We start from the raw sequence: 24,397 nt of genomic DNA, 5'->3' as shown, positions 1-24,397 counted from the left end.
ATTCTCCTGCACAGTGGCAGATATGTAAATACGGGGTTTCCGTACCATTTCTTTCGCATTACGGTTCGAACACTCGAACACCTATACGGATTCTCCTGCACAGTGGCAGATATGTAAATACGGGGTTTCCGTACCATTTCTTGCGCATTACGGTTCGAACACTCGAACACCTATACGGATTCTCCTGCACAGTGGCAGATATGTAAATACGGGATTTCCGTAGCATTTCTTGCGCATTACGGTTCGAACACTCGAACACCTATACGGATTCTCCTGCACAGTGGCAGATATGTAAATACGGGGTTTCCTTACCATTTCTTGCGCATTACGGTTCGAACACTCGAACACCAATACGGATTCTCCTGCACAGTGGAAGATATGTAAATACGGGGTTTCTGTACCATTTCTTGCGCATTATGGTTCGAACACTCGAACACCTATACGGATTCTCCTGCACAGTGGCAGATATGTAAATACGGGGTTTCCGTACCATTTCTTGCGCATTACGGTTCGAACACTCGAACACCTATACGAATTCTCCTGCACACTGGCAAATACGTAAATACGGGGTTTCCGTACCATTTCTTGCGCATTACGGTTCGAACACTCGAACACCTATACGGATTCTCCTGCACAGTGGCAGATATGTAAATACGGGGTTTCCGTACCATTTCTTTCGCATTACGGTTCGAACACTCGAACACCTATACGGATTCTCCTGCACAGTGGCAGATATGTAAATACGGGGTATCTGTACCATTTCTTGCGCATTACGGTTCGAACACTCGAACACCTATACGGATTCTCCTGCACAGTGGCAGATATGTAAATACGGGGTTTCCGTACCATTTCTTGCGCATTACGGTTCGAACACTCGAACACCTATACGGATTCTCCTGCACAGTGGCAGATATGTAAATACGGGGTTTCCGTACCATTTCTTGCGCATTACGGTTCGAACACTCGAACACCTATACGGATTCTCCTGCACAGTGGCAGATATGTAAATATGGGGGTTCCGTACCATTTCTTGCGCATTACGGTTCGAACACTCGAACACCTATACGGATTCTCCTGCACAGTGGCAGATATGTAAATACGGGGTTTCCTTACCATTTCTTGCGCATTACGGTTCGAACACTCGAACACCAATACGGATTCTCCTGCACAGTGGCAGATATGTAAATACGGGGTTTCTGTACCATTTCTTGCGCATTATGGTTCGAACACTCGAACACCTATACGGATTCTCCTGCACAGTGGCAGATATGTAAATACGGGGTTTCCGTACCATTTCTTGCGCATTACGGTTCGAACACTCGAACACCTATACGAATTCTCCTGCACACTGGCAAATATGTAAATACGGGGTTTCCGTACCATTTCTTGCGCATTACGGTTCGAACACTCGAACACCTATACGGATTCTCCTGCACAGTGGCAGATATGTAAATACGGAGTTTCCGTACCATTTCTTTCTTATTACGGTTCGAACACTCGAACACCTATATGGATTCTCCTGCAAAGTGGCAGATATGTAAATACGGGGTTTCCGTACCATTTCTTTCGCATTACGGTTCGAACACTCGAACACCTATACGGATTCTCCTGCACAGTGGCAGATATGTAAATACGGGGTTTCCTTACCATTTGTTGCGCATTACGGTTCGAACACTCGACCACCTATACGGATTCTCCTGCATAGTGGCAGATATGTAAATACGGGGTTTCCGTACCATTTCTTGCGCATTACGGTTCGAACACTCGAACACCTATACGGATTCTCCTGCACAGTGGCAGATATGTAAATACGGGGTTTCCGTACCATTTCTTGCGCATTACGGTTCGAACACTCGAACACCTATACGGATTCTCCTGCACAGTGGCAGATATGTAAATACGGGGCTTCCTTACCATTTCTTGCGCATTACGGTTCGAACACTCGAACACCAATACGGATTCTCCTGCACAGTGGCAGATATGTAAATACGGGGTTTCTGTACCATTTCTTGCGCATTACGGTTCGAACACTCGAACACCTATACGCCTTCTCCTGCACAGTGGCAGATATGTAAATACGGGGTTTCCGTACCATTTCTTGCGCATTACGGTTCGAACACTCGAACACCTATACGAATTCTCCTGTACAGTGGCAGATATGTAAATACGGGGTTTCCTTACCATTTCTTGCGCATTACGGTTCGAACACTCGAACACCAATACGGATTCTCCTGCACAATGGCAGATATGTAAATACGGGGTTTCCGTACCATTTCTTGCGCATTATGGTTCGAACACTCGAACACCTATACGGATTCTCCTGCACAGTGGTAGAAATGTAAATACGGGGTTTCCGTACCATTTCTTTGGCATTACGGTTCGAACACTCGAACACCTATACGAATTCTCCTGCACACTGGCAAATACGTAAATACGGGGTTTCCGTACCATTTCTTGCGCATTACGGTTCGAACACTCGAACACCTATACGGATTCTCCTAGACAGTGGCAGATATGTAAATACGGGGTTTCCGTACCATTTCTTGCACATTACGGTTCGAACACTCGAACACCTAAACGGATTCTCCAGCACAGTGGCAGATATGTAAATACGGGGTTTCCGTACCATTTCTTTCGCATTACGGTTCGAACACTCGAACACCAATACGGATTCTCCTGCACAGTGGCAGATATGTAAATACGGGGTTTCCGTACCATTTCTTGCGCATTACGGTTCGAACACTCGAACACCTAAACGGATTCTCCTGCACAGTGGCAGATATGTAAATACGGGGTTTCCGTACCATTTCTTGCGCATTACGGTTCGAACACTCGAACACCTAAACGGATTCTCCTGCACAGTGGCAGATATGTAAATACGGGGTTTCCGTACCATTTCTTTCGCATTACGGTTCGAACACTCGAACACCTATACGTATTCTCCTGCACAGTGGCAGATATGTAAATACGGGGTTTCCTTACCATTTGTTGCGCATTACGGTTCGAACACTCGAACACCTACACGGATTCTCCTGCATAGTGGCAGATATGTAAATACGGGGTTTCCGTACCATTTCTTGCGCATTACGGTTCGAACACTCGAACACCTATACGGATTCTCCTGCACAGTGGCAGATATGTAAATACGGGGTTTCCGTACCATTTCTTGCGCATTACGGTTCGAACACTCGAACACCTATACGGCTTCTCCTGCACAGTGGCAGATATGTAAATACGGGGTTTCCGTACCATTTGTTGCGCATTACGGTTCGGACACTCGAACACCTATACGGATTCTCCTGCACAGTGGCAGATATGTAAATACGGGGCTTCCGTACCATTTCTTGCGCATTACGGTTCGAACACTCGAACACCTATACGGATTCTCCTACACAGTGGCAGATATGTAAATACGGGGTTTCCGTACCATTTCTTGCGCATTACGGTTCGAACACTCGAACACCTATACGGATTCTCCTGCACAGTGGCAGATATGTAAATACGGGGTTTCCGTACCATTTCTTGCGCATTACGGTTCGAACACTCGAACACCTATACGAATTCTCCTGCACACTGGCACATACGTAAATACGGGGTTTCCGTACCATTTCTTGCGCATTACGGTTCGAACACTCGAACACCTATACGGATTCTCCTGCACAGTGGCAGATATGTAAATACGGGGTTTCCGTACCATTTCTTGCACATTACGGTTCGAACACTCGAACACCTAAACGGATTCTCCTGCACAGTGGGAGATATGTAAATACGGGGTTTCCGTACCATTTCTTTCGCATTACGGTTCGAACACTCGAACACCAATACGGATTCTCCTGCACAGTGGGAGATATGTAAATACGGGGTTTCCGTACCATTTCTTTCGCATTACGGTTCGAACACTCGAACACCAATACGGATTCTCCTGCACAGTGGCAGATATGTAAATACGGGGTTTCCGTACCATTTCTTGCGCATTACGGTTCGAACACTCGAACACCTATACGGATTCTCCTGCACAGTGGCAGATATGTAAATACGGGGTTTCCGTACCATTTCTTGCGCATTACGGTTCGAACACTCGAACACCTAAACGGATTCTCCTGCACAGTGGCAGATATGTAAATACGGGGTTTCTGTACCATTTCTTGCGCATTATGGTTCGAACACTCGAACACCTATACGGATTCTCCTGCACAGTGGCAGATATGTAAATACGGGGTTTCCGTACCATTTCTTGCGCATTACGGTTCGAACACTCGAACACCTATACGAATTCTCCTGCACACTGGCAAATACGTAAATACGGGGTTTCCGTACCATTTCTTGCGCATTACGGTTCGAACACTCGAACACCTATACGGATTCTCCTGCACAGTGGCAGATATGTAAATACGGGGTTTCCGTACCATTTCTTTCGCATTACGGTTCGAACACTCGAACACCTATACGGATTCTCCTGCACAGTGGCAGATATGTAAATACGGGGTTTCCTTACCATTTGTTGCGCATTACGGTTCGAACACTCGAACACCTATACGGATTCTCCTGCACAGTGGCAGATATGTAAATACGGGGTTTCCGTACCATTTCTTGCGCATTACGGTTCGAACACTCGAACACCTTTACGGATTCTCCTGCACAGTGGCAGATATGTAAATACGGGGTTTCCGTACCATTTCTTGCGCATTACGGTTCGAACACTCGAACACCTATACGGATTCTCCTGCACAGTGGCAGATATGTAAATACGGGGTTTCCGTACCATTTCTTGCGCATTACGGTTCGAACACTCGAACACCTATACGGATTCTCCTGCACAGTGGCAGATATGTAAATACGGGGTTTCCTTACCATTTCTTGCGCATTACGGTTCGAACACTCGAACACCAATACGGATTCTCCTACACAGTGGCAGATATGTAAATACGGGGTTTCCTTACCATTTCTTGCGCATTACGGTTCGAACACTCGAACACCAATACGGATTCTCCTGCACAGTGGCAGATATGTAAATACGGGGTTTTTGTACCATTTCTTGCGCATTATGGTTCGAACACTCGAACACCTATACGGATTCTCCTGCACAGTGGCAGATATGTAAATACGGGGTTTCCGTACCATTTCTTGCGCATTATGGTTCGAACACTCGAACACCTATACGGATTCTCCTGCACAGTGGCAGATATGTAAATACGGGGTTTCCGTACCATTTCTTGCGCATTACGGTTCGAACACTCGAACACCTATACGAATTCTCCTGCACACTGGCAAATATGTAAATACGGGGTTTCCGTACCATTTCTTGCGCATTACGGTTCGAACACTCGAACACCTATACGGATTCTCCTGCACAGTGGCAGATATGTAAATACGGAGTTTCCGTACCATTTCTTTCTTATTACGGTTCGAACACTCGAACACCTATATGGATTCTCCTGCAAAGTGGCAGATATGTAAATACGGGGTTTCCGTACCATTTCTTTCGCATTACGGTTCGAACACTCGAACACCTATACGGATTCTCCTGCACAGTGGCAGATATGTAAATACGGGGTTTCCTTACCATTTGTTGCGCATTACGGTTCGAACACTCGACCACCTATACGGATTCTCCTGCATAGTGGCAGATATGTAAATACGGGGTTTCCGTACCATTTCTTGCGCATTACGGTTCGAACACTCGAACACCTATACGGATTCTCCTGCACAGTGGCAGATATGTAAATACGGGGTTTCCGTACCATTTCTTGCGCATTACGGTTCGAACACTCGAACACCTATACGGATTCTCCTGCACAGTGGCAGATATGTAAATACGGGGCTTCCTTACCATTTCTTGCGCATTACGGTTCGAACACTCGAACACCAATACGGATTCTCCTGCACAGTGGCAGATATGTAAATACGGGGTTTCTGTACCATTTCTTGCGCATTACGGTTCGAACACTCGAACACCTATACGCCTTCTCCTGCACAGTGGCAGATATGTAAATACGGGGTTTCCGTACCATTTCTTGCGCATTACGGTTCGAACACTCGAACACCTATACGAATTCTCCTGTACAGTGGCAGATATGTAAATACGGGGTTTCCTTACCATTTCTTGCGCATTACGGTTCGAACACTCGAACACCAATACGGATTCTCCTGCACAATGGCAGATATGTAAATACGGGGTTTCCGTACCATTTCTTGCGCATTATGGTTCGAACACTCGAACACCTATACGGATTCTCCTGCACAGTGGTAGAAATGTAAATACGGGGTTTCCGTACCATTTCTTTGGCATTACGGTTCGAACACTCGAACACCTATACGAATTCTCCTGCACACTGGCAAATACGTAAATACGGGGTTTCCGTACCATTTCTTGCGCATTACGGTTCGAACACTCGAACACCTATACGGATTCTCCTAGACAGTGGCAGATATGTAAATACGGGGTTTCCGTACCATTTCTTGCACATTACGGTTCGAACACTCGAACACCTAAACGGATTCTCCAGCACAGTGGCAGATATGTAAATACGGGGTTTCCGTACCATTTCTTTCGCATTACGGTTCGAACACTCGAACACCAATACGGATTCTCCTGCACAGTGGCAGATATGTAAATACGGGGTTTCCGTACCATTTCTTGCGCATTACGGTTCGAACACTCGAACACCTAAACGGATTCTCCTGCACAGTGGCAGATATGTAAATACGGGGTTTCCGTACCATTTCTTGCGCATTACGGTTCGAACACTCGAACACCTAAACGGATTCTCCTGCACAGTGGCAGATATGTAAATACGGGGTTTCCGTACCATTTCTTTCGCATTACGGTTCGAACACTCGAACACCTATACGTATTCTCCTGCACAGTGGCAGATATGTAAATACGGGGTTTCCTTACCATTTGTTGCGCATTACGGTTCGAACACTCGAACACCTACACGGATTCTCCTGCATAGTGGCAGATATGTAAATACGGGGTTTCCGTACCATTTCTTGCGCATTACGGTTCGAACACTCGAACACCTATACGGATTCTCCTGCACAGTGGCAGATATGTAAATACGGGGTTTCCGTACCATTTCTTGCGCATTACGGTTCGAACACTCGAACACCTATACGGCTTCTCCTGCACAGTGGCAGATATGTAAATACGGGGTTTCCGTACCATTTGTTGCGCATTACGGTTCGGACACTCGAACACCTATACGGATTCTCCTGCACAGTGGCAGATATGTAAATACGGGGCTTCCGTACCATTTCTTGCGCATTACGGTTCGAACACTCGAACACCTATACGGATTCTCCTACACAGTGGCAGATATGTAAATACGGGGTTTCCGTACCATTTCTTGCGCATTACGGTTCGAACACTCGAACACCTATACGGATTCTCCTGCACAGTGGCAGATATGTAAATACGGGGTTTCCGTACCATTTCTTGCGCATTACGGTTCGAACACTCGAACACCTATACGAATTCTCCTGCACACTGGCACATACGTAAATACGGGGTTTCCGTACCATTTCTTGCGCATTACGGTTCGAACACTCGAACACCTATACGGATTCTCCTGCACAGTGGCAGATATGTAAATACGGGGTTTCCGTACCATTTCTTGCACATTACGGTTCGAACACTCGAACACCTAAACGGATTCTCCTGCACAGTGGGAGATATGTAAATACGGGGTTTCCGTACCATTTCTTTCGCATTACGGTTCGAACACTCGAACACCAATACGGATTCTCCTGCACAGTGGGAGATATGTAAATACGGGGTTTCCGTACCATTTCTTTCGCATTACGGTTCGAACACTCGAACACCAATACGGATTCTCCTGCACAGTGGCAGATATGTAAATACGGGGTTTCCGTACCATTTCTTGCGCATTACGGTTCGAACACTCGAACACCTATACGGATTCTCCTGCACAGTGGCAGATATGTAAATACGGGGTTTCCGTACCATTTCTTGCGCATTACGGTTCGAACACTCGAACACCTAAACGGATTCTCCTGCACAGTGGCAGATATGTAAATACGGGGTTTCTGTACCATTTCTTGCGCATTATGGTTCGAACACTCGAACACCTATACGGATTCTCCTGCACAGTGGCAGATATGTAAATACGGGGTTTCCGTACCATTTCTTGCGCATTACGGTTCGAACACTCGAACACCTATACGAATTCTCCTGCACACTGGCAAATACGTAAATACGGGGTTTCCGTACCATTTCTTGCGCATTACGGTTCGAACACTCGAACACCTATACGGATTCTCCTGCACAGTGGCAGATATGTAAATACGGGGTTTCCGTACCATTTCTTTCGCATTACGGTTCGAACACTCGAACACCTATACGGATTCTCCTGCACAGTGGCAGATATGTAAATACGGGGTTTCCTTACCATTTGTTGCGCATTACGGTTCGAACACTCGAACACCTATACGGATTCTCCTGCACAGTGGCAGATATGTAAATACGGGGTTTCCGTACCATTTCTTGCGCATTACGGTTCGAACACTCGAACACCTTTACGGATTCTCCTGCACAGTGGCAGATATGTAAATACGGGGTTTCCGTACCATTTCTTGCGCATTACGGTTCGAACACTCGAACACCTATACGGATTCTCCTGCACAGTGGCAGATATGTAAATACGGGGTTTCCGTACCATTTCTTGCGCATTACGGTTCGAACACTCGAACACCTATACGGATTCTCCTGCACAGTGGCAGATATGTAAATACGGGGTTTCCTTACCATTTCTTGCGCATTACGGTTCGAACACTCGAACACCAATACGGATTCTCCTACACAGTGGCAGATATGTAAATACGGGGTTTCCTTACCATTTCTTGCGCATTACGGTTCGAACACTCGAACACCAATACGGATTCTCCTGCACAGTGGCAGATATGTAAATACGGGGTTTTTGTACCATTTCTTGCGCATTATGGTTCGAACACTCGAACACCTATACGGATTCTCCTGCACAGTGGCAGATATGTAAATACGGGGTTTCCGTACCATTTCTTGCGCATTACGGTTCGAACACTCGAACACCTATACGAATTCTCCTGTACACTGGCAAATATGTAAATACGGGGTTTCCGTACCATTTCTTGCGCATTACGGTTCGAACACTCGAACACCTATACGGATTCTCCTGCACAGTGGCAGATATGTAAATACGGAGTTTCCGTACCATTTCTTTCTTATTACGGTTCGAACACTCGAACACCTATACGGATTCTCCTGCAAAGTGGCAGATATGTAAATACGGGGTTTCCGTACCATTTCTTTCGCATTACGGTTCGAACACTCGAACACCTATACGAATTCTCCTGCACACTGGCAAATACGTAAATACGGGGTTTCCGTACCATTTCTTGCGCATTACGGTTCGAACACTCGAACACCTATACGGATTCTCTTGCACAGTGGCAGATATGTAAATACGGGGTTTCCGTACCATTTCTCGCGCATTACGGTTCGAACACTCGAACACCTATACGGATTCTCCTGCACAGTGGCAGATATGTAAATACGGGGTTTCCGTACCAGTTCTTGCGCATTACGGTTCGAACACTCGAACACCTATACGGATTCTCCTGCACAGTGGCAGATATGTAAATACGGGGTTTCCGTACCATTTCTTGCGCATTACGGTTCGAACACTCGAACACCTATACGGATTCTCCTGCACAGTGGCAGATATGTAAATACGGGGTTTCCTTACCATTTCTTGCGCATTACGGTTCGAACACTCGAACACCTATACGGATTCTCCTGCACAGTGGCAGATATGTAAATACGGGGTTTCCGTACCATTTCTTGCGCATTACGGTTCGAACACTCGAACACCTATACGGATTCTCCTGCACAGTGGCAGATATGTAAATACGGGGTTTCCGTACCATTTCTTGCGCATTACGGTTCGAACACTCGAACACCTATACGGATTCTCCTGCACAGTGGCAGATATGTAAATACGGGGTTTCCGTACCATTTCTTGCGCATTACGGTTCGAACACTCGAACACCTATACGGATTCTCCTGCACAGTGGCAGATATGTAAATACGGGGTTTCCTTACCATTTCTTGCGCATTACGGTTCGAACACTCGAACACCAATACGGATTCTCCTGCACAGTGGCAGATATGTAAATACGGGGTTTCTGTACCATTTCTTGCGCATTATGGTTCGAACACTCGAACACCTATACGGATTCTCCTGCACAGTGGCAGATATGTAAATACGGGGTTTCCGTACCATTTCTTGCGCATTACGGTTCGAACACTCGAACACCTATACGGATTCTCCTGCACAGTGGCAGATATGTAAATACGGGGTTTCCGTACCATTTCTTGCGCATTACGGTTCGAACACTCGAACACCTATACGGATTCTCCTGCACAGTGGCAGATATGTAAATACGGGGTTTCCGTACCATTTCTTTCGCATTACGGTTCGAACACTCGAACACCTATACGGATTCTCCTACACAGTGGCAGATATGTAAATACGGGGTTTCCTTACCATTTGTTGCGCATTACGGTTCGAACACTCGAACACCTATACGGATTCTCCTGCACAGTGGCAGATATGTAAATACGGGGTTTCCGTACCATTTCTTGCGCATTACGGTTCGAACACTCGAACACCTATACGGATTCTCCTGCACAGTGGCAGATATGTAAATACGGGGTTTCCGTACCATTTCTTGCGCATTACGGTTCGAACACTCGAACACCAATACGGATTCTCCTGCACAGTGGCAGATATGTAAATACGGGGTTTCCGTACCATTTCTTGTGCATTACGGTTCGAACACTCGAACACCTATACGGATTCTCCTGCACAGTGGCAGATATGTAAATACGGGGTTTCCTTACCATTTCTTGCGCATTACGGTTCGAACACTCGAACACCAATACGGATTCTCCTACACAGTGGCAGATATGTAAATACGGGGTTTCCTTACCATTTCTTGCGCATTACGGTTCGAACACTCGAACACCAATACGGATTCTCCTGCACAGTGGCAGATATGTAAATACGGGGTTTTTGTACCATTTCTTGCGCATTACGGTTCGAACACTCGAACACCTATACGGATTCTCCTGCACAGTGGCAGATATGTAAATACGGGGTTTCCTTACCATTTGTTGCGCATTACGGTTCGAACACTCGAACACCTATACGAATTCTCCTGTACACTGGCAAATATGTAAATACGGGGTTTCCGTACCAATTCTTGCGCATTACGGTTCGAACACTCGAACACCTATACGGATTCTCCTGCACAGTGGCAGATATGTAAATACGGGGTTTCCGTACCATTTCTTTCTTATTACGGTTCGAACACTCGAACACCTATACGGATTCTCCTGCAAAGTGGCAGATATGTAAATACGGGGTTTCCGTACCATTTCTTGCGCATTACGGTTCGAACACTCGAACACCTATACGGATTCTCCTGCACAGTGGCAGATATGTAAATACGGGGTTTCCGTACCATTTCTTGCGCATTACGGTTCGAACACTCGAACACCAATACGGATTCTCCTGCACAATGGCAGATATGTAAATACGGGGTTTCCGTACCATTTCTTTCGCATTACGGTTCGAACACCCGAACACCTATACGGATTCTCCTGCAAAGTGGCAGATATGTAAATACGGGGTTTCCGTACCATTTCTTTCGCATTACGGTTCGAACACTCGAACACCTATACGGATTCTCCTGCACAGTGGCAGATATGTAAATACGGGGTTTCTGTACCATTTCTTGCGCATTATGGTTCGAACACTCGAACACCTATACGGATTCTCCTGCGCAGTGGCAGATATGTAAATACGGGGTTTCCGTACCATTTCTTGCGCATTACGGTTCGAACACTCGAACACCTATACGGATTCTCCTGCACAGTGGCAGATATGTAAATACGGGGTTTCCGTACCATTTCTTGCGCATTACGGTTCGAACACTCGAACACCTATACGGCTTCTCCTGCACAGTGGCAGATATGTAAATACGGGGTTTCCGTACCATTTCTTGCGCATTACGGTTCGAACACTCGAACACCTATACGGATTCTCCTGCACAGTGGCAGATATGTAAATACGGGGTTTCCTTACCATTTCTTGCGCATTACGGTTCGAACACTCGAACACCAATACGGATTTTCCTGCACAATGGCAGATATGTAAATACGGGGTTACTGTACCATTTCTTGCGCATTATGGTTCGAACACTCGAACACCTATACGGATTCTCCTGCACAGTGGCAGATATGTAAATACGGGGTTTCCGTACCATTTCTTGCGCATTACGGTTCGAACACTCGAACACCTATACGAATTCTCCTGCACAGTGGCAGATATGTAAATACGGGGTTTCCGTACCATTTCTTGCGCATTACGGTTCGAACACTCGAACACCTATACGGATTCTCCTGCACAGTGGCAGATATGTAAATACGGGGTTTCCGTACCATTTCTTGCGCATTACGGTTCGAACACTCGAACACCTATACGGATTCTCCTGCACAGTGGCAGATATGTAAATACGGGGTTTCCGTACCATTTCTTGCGCATTACGGTTCGAACACTCGAACACCAATACGGATTCTCCTGCACAGTGGCAGATATGTAAATACGGGGTTTCTGTACCATTTCTTGCGCATTATGGTTCGAACACTCGAACACCTATACGGATTCTCCTGCACAGTGGCAGATATGTAAATACGGGGTTTCCGTACCATTTCTTGCGCATTACGGTTCGAACACTCGAACACCTCTACGAATTCTCCTGCACACTGGCAAATATGTAAATACGCGGTTTCCGTACCATTTCTTGCGCATTACGGTTCGAACACTCGAACGCCTATACGGATTCTCCTGCACAGTGGCAGATATGTAAATACGGGGTTTCCGTACCATTTCTTTCGCATTACGGTTCGAACACTCGAACACCTATACGGATTCTCCTGCAAAGTGGCAGATATGTAAATACGGGGTTTCCGTACCATTTCTTTCGCATTACGGTTCGAACACTCGAACACCTATACGGATTCTCCTGCACAGTGGCAGATATGTAAATACGGGGTTTCCGTACCATTTCTTGCGCATTACGGTTCGAACACTCGAACACCTATACGGATTCTCCTGCACAGTGGCAGATATGTAAATACGGGGTTTCCGTACCATTTCTTGCGCATTACGGTTCGAACACTCGAACACCAATACGGATTCTCCTGCACAGTGGCAGATATGTAAATACGGGGTTTCTGTACCATTTCTTGCGCATTATGGTTCGAACACTCGAACACCTATACGGATTCTCCTGCACAGTGGCAGATATGTAAATACGGGGTTTCCGTACCATTTCTTGCGCATTACGGTTCGAACACTCGAACACCTCTACGAATTCTCCTGCACACTGGCAAATATGTAAATACGCGGTTTCCGTACCATTTCTTGCGCATTACGGTTCGAACACTCGAACGCCTATACGGATTCTCCTGCACAGTGGCAGATATGTAAATACGTGGTTTCCGTACCATTTCTTTCGCATTACGGTTCGAACACTCGAACACCTATACGGATTCTCCTGCAAAGTGGCAGATATGTAAATACGGGGTTTCCGTACCATTTCTTTCGCATTACGGTTCGAACACTCGAACACCTATACGGATTCTCCTGCACAGTGGCAGATATGTAAATACGGGGTTTCCTTACCATTTCTTGCGCATTACGGTTCGAACACTCGAACACCAATACGGATTCTCCTGCACAGTGGCAGATATGTAAATACGGGGTTTCCGTACCATTTCTTTCGCATTACGGTTCGAACACTCGAACACCTATACGGATTCTCCTGCAAAGTGGCAGATATGTAAATACGGGGTTTCCGTACCATTTCTTTCGCATTACGGTTCGAACACTCGAACACCTATACGGATTCTCCTGCACAGTGGCAGATATGTAAATACGGGGTTTCCTTACCATTTCTTGCGCATTATGGTTCGAACACTCGAACACCTATACGGATTCTCCTGCACAGTGGCAGATATGTAAATACGGGGTTTCCGTACCATTTCTTGCGCATTACGGTTCGAACACTCGAACACCTATACGGATTCTCCTGCACAGTGGCAGATATGTAAATACGGGGTTTCCGTACCATTTCTTGCGCATTACGGTTCGAACACTCGAACACCTATACGGCTTCTCCTGCACAGTGGCAGATATGTAAATACGGGGTTTCCGTACCATTTCTTGCGCATTACGGTTCGAACACTCGAACACCTATACGGATTCTCCTGCACAGTGGCAGATATGTAAATACGGGGTTTCCTTACCATTTCTTGCGCATTACGGTTCGAACACTCGAACACCAATACGGATTCTCCTGCACAATGGCTGATATGTAAATACGGGGTTACTGTACCATTTCTTGCGCATTATGGTTCGAACACTCGAACACCTATACGGATTCTCCTGCACAGTGGCAGATATGTAAATACGGGGTTTCCGTACCATTTCTTGCGCATTACGGTTCGAACACTCGAACACCTATACGAATTCTCCTGCACACTGGCAAATACGTAAATACGGGGTTTCCTTACCATTTCTTGCGCATTACGGTTCGAACACTCGAACACCTATACGGATTCTCCTGCACAGTGGCAGATATGTAAATACGGGGTTTCCGTACCATTTCTTGCGCATTACGGTTCGAACACTCGAACACCTATACGGCTTCTCCTGCACAGTGGCAGATATGTAAATACGGGGTTTCCGTACCATTTCTTGCGCATTACGGTTCGAACACTCGAACACCTATACGGATTCTCCTGCACAGTGGCAGATATGTAAATACGGGGTTTCCTTACCATTTCTTGCGCATTACGGTTCGAACACTCGAACACCAATACGGATTCTCCTGCACAATGGCAGATATGTAAATACGGGGTTTCCGTACCATTTCTTTCGCATTACGGTTCGAACACTCGAACACCTATACGGATTCTCCTGCAAAGTGGCAGATATGTAAATACGGGGTTTCCGTACCATTTCTTTCGCATTACGGTTCGAACACTCGAACACCTATACGGATTCTCCTGCACAGTGGCAGATATGTAAATACGGGGTTTCTGTACCATTTCTTGCGCATTATGGTTCGAACACTCGAACACCTATACGGATTCTCCTGCGCAGTGGCAGATATGTAAATACGGGGTTTCCGTACCATTTCTTGCGCATTACGGTTCGAACACTCGAACACCTATACGGATTCTCCTGCACAGTGGCAGATATGTAAATACGGGGTTTCCGTACCATTTCTTGCGCATTACGGTTCGAACACTCGAACACCTATACGGCTTCTCCTGCACAGTGGCAGATATGTAAATACGGGGTTTCCGTACCATTTCTTGCGCATTACGGTTCGAACACTCGAACACCTATACGGATTCTCCTGCACAGTGGCAGATATGTAAATACGGGGTTTCCTTACCATTTCTTGCGCATTACGGTTCGAACACTCGAACACCAATACGGATTTTCCTGCACAATGGCAGATATGTAAATACGGGGTTACTGTACCATTTCTTGCGCATTATGGTTCGAACACTCGAACACCTATACGGATTCTCCTGCACAGTGGCAGATATGTAAATACGGGGTTTCCGTACCATTTCTTGCGCATTACGGTTCGAACACTCGAACACCTATACGAATTCTCCTGCACAGTGGCAGATATGTAAATACGGGGTTTCCGTACCATTTCTTGCGCATTACGGTTCGAACACTCGAACACCTATACGGATTCTCCTGCACAGTGGCAGATATGTAAATACGGGGTTTCCGTACCATTTCTTGCGCATTACGGTTCGAACACTCGAACACCTATACGGATTCTCCTGCACAGTGGCAGATATGTAAATACGGGGTTTCCGTACCATTTCTTGCGCATTACGGTTCGAACACTCGAACACCAATACGGATTCTCCTGCACAGTGGCAGATATGTAAATACGGGGTTTCTGTACCATTTCTTGCGCATTATGGTTCGAACACTCGAACACCTATACGGATTCTCCTGCACAGTGGCAGATATGTAAATACGGGGTTTCCGTACCATTTGTTGCGCATTACGGTTCGAACACTCGAACACCTCTACGAATTCTCCTGCACACTGGCAAATATGTAAATACGCGGTTTCCGTACCATTTCTTGCGCATTACGGTTCGAACACTCGAACGCCTATACGGATTCTCCTGCACAGTGGCAGATATGTAAATACGGGGTTTCCGTACCATTTCTTTCGCATTACGGTTCGAACACTCGAACACCTATACGGATTCTCCTGCAAAGTGGCAGATATGTAAATACGGGGTTTCCGTACCATTTCTTTCGCATTACGGTTCGAACACTCGAACACCTATACGGATTCTCCTGCACAGTGGCAGATATGTAAATACGGGGTTTCCTTACCATTTCTTGCGCATTACGGTTCGAACACTCGAACACCAATACGGATTCTCCTGCACAATGGCAGATATGTAAATACGGGGTTTCCGTACCATTTCTTTCGCATTACGGTTCGAACACTCGAACACCTATACGGATTCTCCTGCAAAGTGGCAGATATGTAAATACGGGGTTTCCGTACCATTTCTTTCGCATTACGGTTCGAACACTCGAACACCTATACGGATTCTCCTGCACAGTGGCAGATATGTAAATACGGGGTTTCTGTACCATTTCTTGCGCATTATGGTTCGAACACTCGAACACCTATACGGATTCTCCTGCACAGTGGCAGATATGTAAATACGGGGTTTCCGTACCATTTCTTGCGCATTACGGTTCGAACACTCGAACACCTATACGGATTCTCCTGCACAGTGGCAGATATGTAAATACGGGGTTTCTGTACCATTTCTTGCGCATTATGGTTCGAACACTCGAACACCTATACGGATTCTCCTGCACAGTGGCAGATATGTAAATACGGGGTTTCCGTACCATTTCTTGCGCATTACGGTTCGAACACTCGAACACCTATACGAATTCTCCTGCACACTGGCAAATATGTAAATACGCGGTTTCCGTACCATTTCTTGCGCATTACGGTTCGAACCCTCGAACACCTATACGGATTCTCCTGCACAGTGGCTGATATGTAAATACGGGGTTTCCGTACCATTTCTTTCGCATTACGGTTCGAACACTCGAACACCTATACGGATTCTCCTGCAAAGTGGCAGATATGTAAATACGGGGTTTCCGTACCATTTCTTGCGCATTACGGTTCGAACACTCGAACACCTATACGGATTCTCCTGCACAGTGGCAGATATGTAAATACGGGGTTTCCGTACCATTTCTTGCGCATTACGGTTCGAACACTCGAACACCAATACGGATTCTCCTGCACAATGGCAGATATGTAAATACGGGGTTTCCGTACCATTTCTTTCGCATTACGGTTCGAACACTCGAACACCTATACGGATTCTCCTGCAAAGTGGCAGATATGTAAATACGGGGTTTCCGTACCATTTCTTTCGCATTACGGTTCGAACACTCGAACACCTATACGGATTCTCCTGCACAGTGGCAGATATGTAAATACGGGGTTTCTGTACCATTTCTTGCGCATTATGGTTCGAACACTCGAACACCTATACGGATTCTCCTGCGCAGTGGCAGATATGTAAATACGGGGTTTCCGTACCATTTCTTGCGCATTACGGTTCGAACACTCGAACACCTATACGGATTCTCCTGCACAGTGGCAGATATGTAAATACGGGGTTTCCGTACCATTTCTTGCGCATTACGGTTCGAACACTCGAACACCTATACGGCTTCTCCTGCACAGTGGCAGATATGTAAATACGGGGTTTCCGTACCATTTCTTGCGCATTACGGTTCGAACACTCGAACACCTATACGGATTCTCCTGCACAGTGGCAGATATGTAAATACGGGGTTTCCTTACCATTTCTTGCGCATTACGGTTCGAACACTCGAACACCAATACGGATTTTCCTGCACAATGGCAGATATGTAAATACGGGGTTACTGTACCATTTCTTGCGCATTATGGTTCGAACACTCGAACACCTATACGGATTCTCCTGCACAGTGGCAGATATGTAAATACGGGGTTTCCGTACCATTTCTTGCGCATTACGGTTCGAACACTCGAACACCTATACGAATTCTCCTGCACAGTGGCAGATATGTAAATACGGGGTTTCCGTACCATTTCTTGCGCATTACGATTCGAACACTCGAACACCTATACGGATTCTCCTGCACAGTGGCAGATATGTAAATACGGGGTTTCCGTACCATTTCTTGCGCATTACGGTTCGAACACTCGAACACCTATACGGATTCTCCTGCACAGTGGCAGATATGTAAATACGGGGTTTCCGTACCATTTCTTGCGCATTACGGTTCGAACACTCGAACACCAATACGGATTCTCCTGCACAGTGGCAGATATGTAAATACGGGGTTTCTGTACCATTTCTTGCGCATTATGGTTCGAACACTCGAACACCTATACGGATTCTCCTGCACAGTGGCAGATATGTAAATACGGGGTTTCCGTACCATTTCTTGCGCATTACGGTTCGAACACTCGAACACCTCTACGAATTCTCCTGCACACTGGCAAATATGTAAATACGCGGTTTCCGTACCATTTCTTGCGCATTACGGTTCGAACACTCGAACGCCTATACGGATTCTCCTGCACAGTGGCAGATATGTAAATACGGGGTTTCCGTACCATTTCTTTCGCATTACGGTTCGAACACTCGAACACCTATACGGATTCTCCTGCAAAGTGGCAGATATGTAAATACGGGGTTTCCGTACCATTTCTTTCGCATTACGGTTCGAACACTCGAACACCTATACGGATTCTCCTGCACAGTGGCAGATATGTAAATACGGGGTTTCCTTACCATTTCTTGCGCATTACGGTTCGAACACTCGAACACCAATACGGATTCTCCTGCAAAGTGGCAGATATGTAAATACGGGGTTTCCGTACCATTTCTTTCGCATTACGGTTCGAACACTCGAACACCTATACGGATTCTCCTGCACAGTGGCAGATATGTAAATACGGGGTTTCCTTACCATTTCTTGCGCATTATGGTTCGAACACTCGAACACCTATACGGATTCTCCTGCACAGTGGCAGATATGTAAATACGGGGTTTCCGTACCATTTCTTGCGCATTACGGTTCGAACACTCGAACACCTATACGGATTCTCCTGCACAGTGGCAGATATGTAAATACGGGGTTTCCGTACCATTTCTTGCGCATTACGGTTCGAACACTCGAACACCTATACGGCTTCTCCTGCACAGTGGCAGATATGTAAATACGGGGTTTCCGTACCATTTCTTGCGCATTACGGTTCGAACACTCGAACACCTATACGGATTCTCCTGCACAGTGGCAGATATGTAAATACGGGGTTTCCTTACCATTTCTTGCGCATTACGGTTCGAACACTCGAACACCAATACGGATTTTCCTGCACAATGGCAGATATGTAAATACGGGGTTACTGTACCATTTCTTGCGCATTATGGTTCGAACACTCGAACACCTATACGGATTCTCCTGCACAGTGGCAGATATGTAAATACGGGGTTTCCGTACCATTTCTTGCGCATTACGGTTCGAACACTCGAACACCTATACGAATTCTCCTGCACAGTGGCAGATATGTAAATACGGGGTTTCCGTACCATTTCTTGCGCATTACGGTTCGAACACTCGAACACCTATACGGATTCTCCTGCACAGTGGCAGATATGTAAATACGGGGTTTCCGTACCATTTCTTGCGCATTACGGTTCGAACACTCGAACACCTATACGGATTCTCCTGCACAGTGGCAGGTATGTAAATACGGGGTTTCCGTACCATTTCTTGCGCATTACGGTTCGAACACTCGAACACCAATACGGATTCTCCTGCACAGTGGCAGATATGTAAATACGGGGTTTCTGTACCATTTCTTGCGCATTATGGTTCGAACACTCGAACACCTATACGGATTCTCCTGCACAGTGGCAGATATGTAAATACGGGGTTTCCGTACCATTTCTTGCGCATTACGGTTCGAACACTCGAACACCTCTACGAATTCTCCTGCACACTGGCAAATATTTAAATACGCGGTTTCCGTACCATTTCTTGCGCATTACGGTTCGAACACTCGAACGCCTATACGGATTCTCCTGCACAGTGGCAGATATGTAAATACGGGGTTTCCGTACCATTTCTTTCGCATTACGGTTCGAACACTCGAACACCTATACGGATTCTCCTGCAAAGTGGCAGATATGTAAATACGGGGTTTCCGTACCATTTCTTTCGCATTACGGTTCGAACACTCGAACACCTATACGGATTCTCCTGCACAGTGGCAGATATGTAAATACGGGGTTTCCTTACCATTTCTTGCGCATTACGGTTCGAACACTCGAACACCAATACGGATTCTCCTGCACAATGGCAGATATGTAAATACGGGGTTTCCGTACCATTTCTTTCGCATTACGGTTCGAACACTCGAACACCTATACGGATTCTCCTGCAAAGTGGCAGATATGTAAATACGGGGTTTCCGTACCATTTCTTTCGCATTACGGTTCGAACACTCGAACACCTATACGGATTCTCCTGCACAGTGGCAGATATGTAAATACGGGGTTTCTGTACCATTTCTTGCGCATTATGGTTCGAACACTCGAACACCTATACGGATTCTCCTGCACAGTGGCAGATATGTAAATACGGGGTTTCCGTACCATTTCTTGCGCATTACGGTTCGAACACTCGAACACCTATACGGATTCTCCTGCACAGTGGCAGATATGTAAATACGGGGTTTCTGTACCATTTCTTGCGCATTATGGTTCGAACACTCGAACACCTATACGGATTCTCCTGCACAGTGGCAGATATGTAAATACGGGGTTTCCGTACCATTTCTTGCGCATTACGGTTCGAACACTCGAACACCTATACGAATTCTCCTGCACACTGGCAAATATGTAAATACGCGGTTTCCGTACCATTTCTTGCGCATTACGGTTCGAACACTCGAACACCTATACGGATTCTCCTGCACAGTGGCTGATATGTAAATACGGGGTTTCCGTACCATTTCTTTCGCATTACGGTTCGAACACTCGAACACCTATACGGATTCTCCTGCAAAGTGGCAGATATGTAAATACGGGGTTTCCGTACCATTTCTTGCGCATTACGGTTCGAACACTCGAACACCTATACGGATTCTCCTGCACAGTGGCAGATATGTAAATACGGGGTTTCCGTACCATTTCTTGCGCATTACGGTTCGAACACTCGAACACCAATACGGATTCTCCTGCACAATGGCAGATATGTAAATACGGGGTTTCCGTACCATTTCTTTCGCATTACGGTTCGAACACTCGAACACCTATACGGATTCTCCTGCAAAGTGGCAGATATGTAAATACGGGGTTTCCGTACCATTTCTTTCGCATTACGGTTCGAACACTCGAACACCTATACGGATTCTCCTGCACAGTGGCAGATATGTAAATACGGGGTTTCTGTACCATTTCTTGCGCATTATGGTTCGAACACTCGAACACCTATACGGATTCTCCTGCGCAGTGGCAGATATGTAAATACGGGGTTTCCGTACCATTTCTTGCGCATTACGGTTCGAACACTCGAACACCTATACGGATTCTCCTGCACAGTGGCAGATATGTAAATACGGGGTTTCCGTACCATTTCTTGCGCATTACGGTTCGAACACTCGAACACCTATACGGCTTCTCCTGCACAGTGGCAGATATGTAAATACGGGGTTTCCGTACCATTTCTTGCGCATTACGGTTCGAACACTCGAACACCTATACGGATTCTCCTGCACAGTGGCAGATATGTAAATACGGGGTTTCCTTACCATTTCTTGCGCATTACGGTTCGAACACTCGAACACCAATACGGATTTTCCTGCACAATGGCAGATATGTAAATACGGGGTTACTGTACCATTTCTTGCGCATTATGGTTCGAACACTCGAACACCTATACGGATTCTCCTGCACAGTGGCAGATATGTAAATACGGGGTTTCCGTACCATTTCTTGCGCATTACGGTTCGAACACTCGAACACCTATACGAATTCTCCTGCACAGTGGCAGATATGTAAATACGGGGTTTCCGTACCATTTCTTGCGCATTACGGTTCGAACACTCGAACACCTATACGGATTCTCCTGCACAGTGGCAGATATGTAAATACGGGGTTTCCGTACCATTTCTTGCGCATTACGGTTCGAACACTCGAACACCTATACGGATTCTCCTGCACAGTGGCAGATATGTAAATACGGGGTTTCCGTACCATTTCTTGCGCATTACGGTTCGAACACTCGAACACCAATACGGATTCTCCTGCACAGTGGCAGATATGTAAATACGGGGTTTCTGTACCATTTCTTGCGCATTATGGTTCGAACACTCGAACACCTATACGGATTCTCCTGCACAGTGGCAGATATGTAAATACGGGGTTTCCGTACCATTTCTTGCGCATTACGGTTCGAACACTCGAACACCTCTACGAATTCTCCTGCACACTGGCAAATATGTAAATACGCGGTTTCCGTACCATTTCTTGCGCATTACGGTTCGAACACTCGAACGCCTATACGGATTCTCCTGCACAGTGGCAGATATGTAAATACGGGGTTTCCGTACCATTTCTTTCGCATTACGGTTCGAACACTCGAACACCTATACGGATTCTCCTGCAAAGTGGCAGATATGTAAATACGGGATTTCCGTACCATTTCTTTCGCATTACGGTTCGAACACTCGAACACCTATACGGATTCTCCTGCACAGTGGCAGATATGTAAATACGGGGTTTCCTTACCATTTCTTGCGCATTACGGTTCGAACACTCGAACACCAATACGGATTCTCCTGCAAAGTGGCAGATATGTAAATACGGGGTTTCCGTACCATTTCTTTCGCATTACGGTTCGAACACTCGAACACCTATACGGATTCTCCTGCACAGTGGCAGATATGTAAATACGGGGTTTCCTTACCATTTCTTGCGCATTATGGTTCGAACACTCGAACACCTATACGGATTCTCCTGCACAGTGGCAGATATGTAAATACGGGGTTTCCTTACCATTTCTTGCGCATTACGGTTCGAACACTCGAACACCAATACGGATTTTCCTGCACAATGGCAGATATGTAAATACGGGGTTACTGTACCATTTCTTGCGCATTATGGTTCGAACACTCGAACACCTATACGGATTCTCCTGCACAGTGGCAGATATGTAAATACGGGGTTTCCGTACCATTTCTTGCGCATTACGGTTCGAACACTCGAACACCTATACGAATTCTCCTGCACAGTGGCAGATATGTAAATACGGGGTTTCCGTACCATTTCTTGCGCATTACGGTTCGAACACTCGAACACCTATACGGATTCTCCTGCACAGTGGCAGATATGTAAATACGGGGTTTCCGTACCATTTCTTGCGCATTACGGTTCGAACACTCGAACACCTATACGGATTCTCCTGCACAGTGGCAGATATGTAAATACGGGGTTTCCGTACCATTTCTTGCGCATTACGGTTCGAACACTCGAACACCAATACGGATTCTCCTGCACAGTGGCAGATATGTAAATACGGGGTTTCTGTACCATTTCTTGCGCATTATGGTTCGAACACTCGAACACCTATACGGATTCTCCTGCACAGTGGCAGATATGTAAATACGGGGTTTCCGTACCATTTCTTGCGCATTACGGTTCGAACACTCGAACACCTCTACGAATTCTCCTGCACACTGGCAAATATGTAAATACGCGGTTTCCGTACCATTTCTTGCGCATTACGGTTCGAACACTCGAACGCCTATACGGATTCTCCTGCACAGTGGCAGATATGTAAATACGGGGTTTCCGTACCATTTCTTTCGCATTACGGTTCGAACACTCGAACACCTATACGGATTCTCCTGCAAAGTGGCAGATATGTAAATACGGGGTTTCCGTACCATTTCTTTCGCATTACGGTTCGAACACTCGAACACCTATACGGATTCTCCTGCACAGTGGCAGATATGTAAATACGGGGTTTCCTTACCATTTCTTGCGCATTACGGTTCGAACACTCGAACACCAATACGGATTCTCCTGCAAAGTGGCAGATATGTAAATACGGGGTTTCCGTACCATTTCTTTCGCATTACGGTTCGAACACTCGAACACCTATACGGATTCTCCTGCA

This window comes from Camellia sinensis, chromosome 5 (assembly GCF_055761805.1).
Source record: "Camellia sinensis isolate YWXY chromosome 5, ASM5576180v1, whole genome shotgun sequence".
Classification (NCBI taxonomy): Eukaryota; Viridiplantae; Streptophyta; class Magnoliopsida; order Ericales; family Theaceae; genus Camellia; species Camellia sinensis.
Note: the sequence above shows the minus strand (reverse complement) of the source record.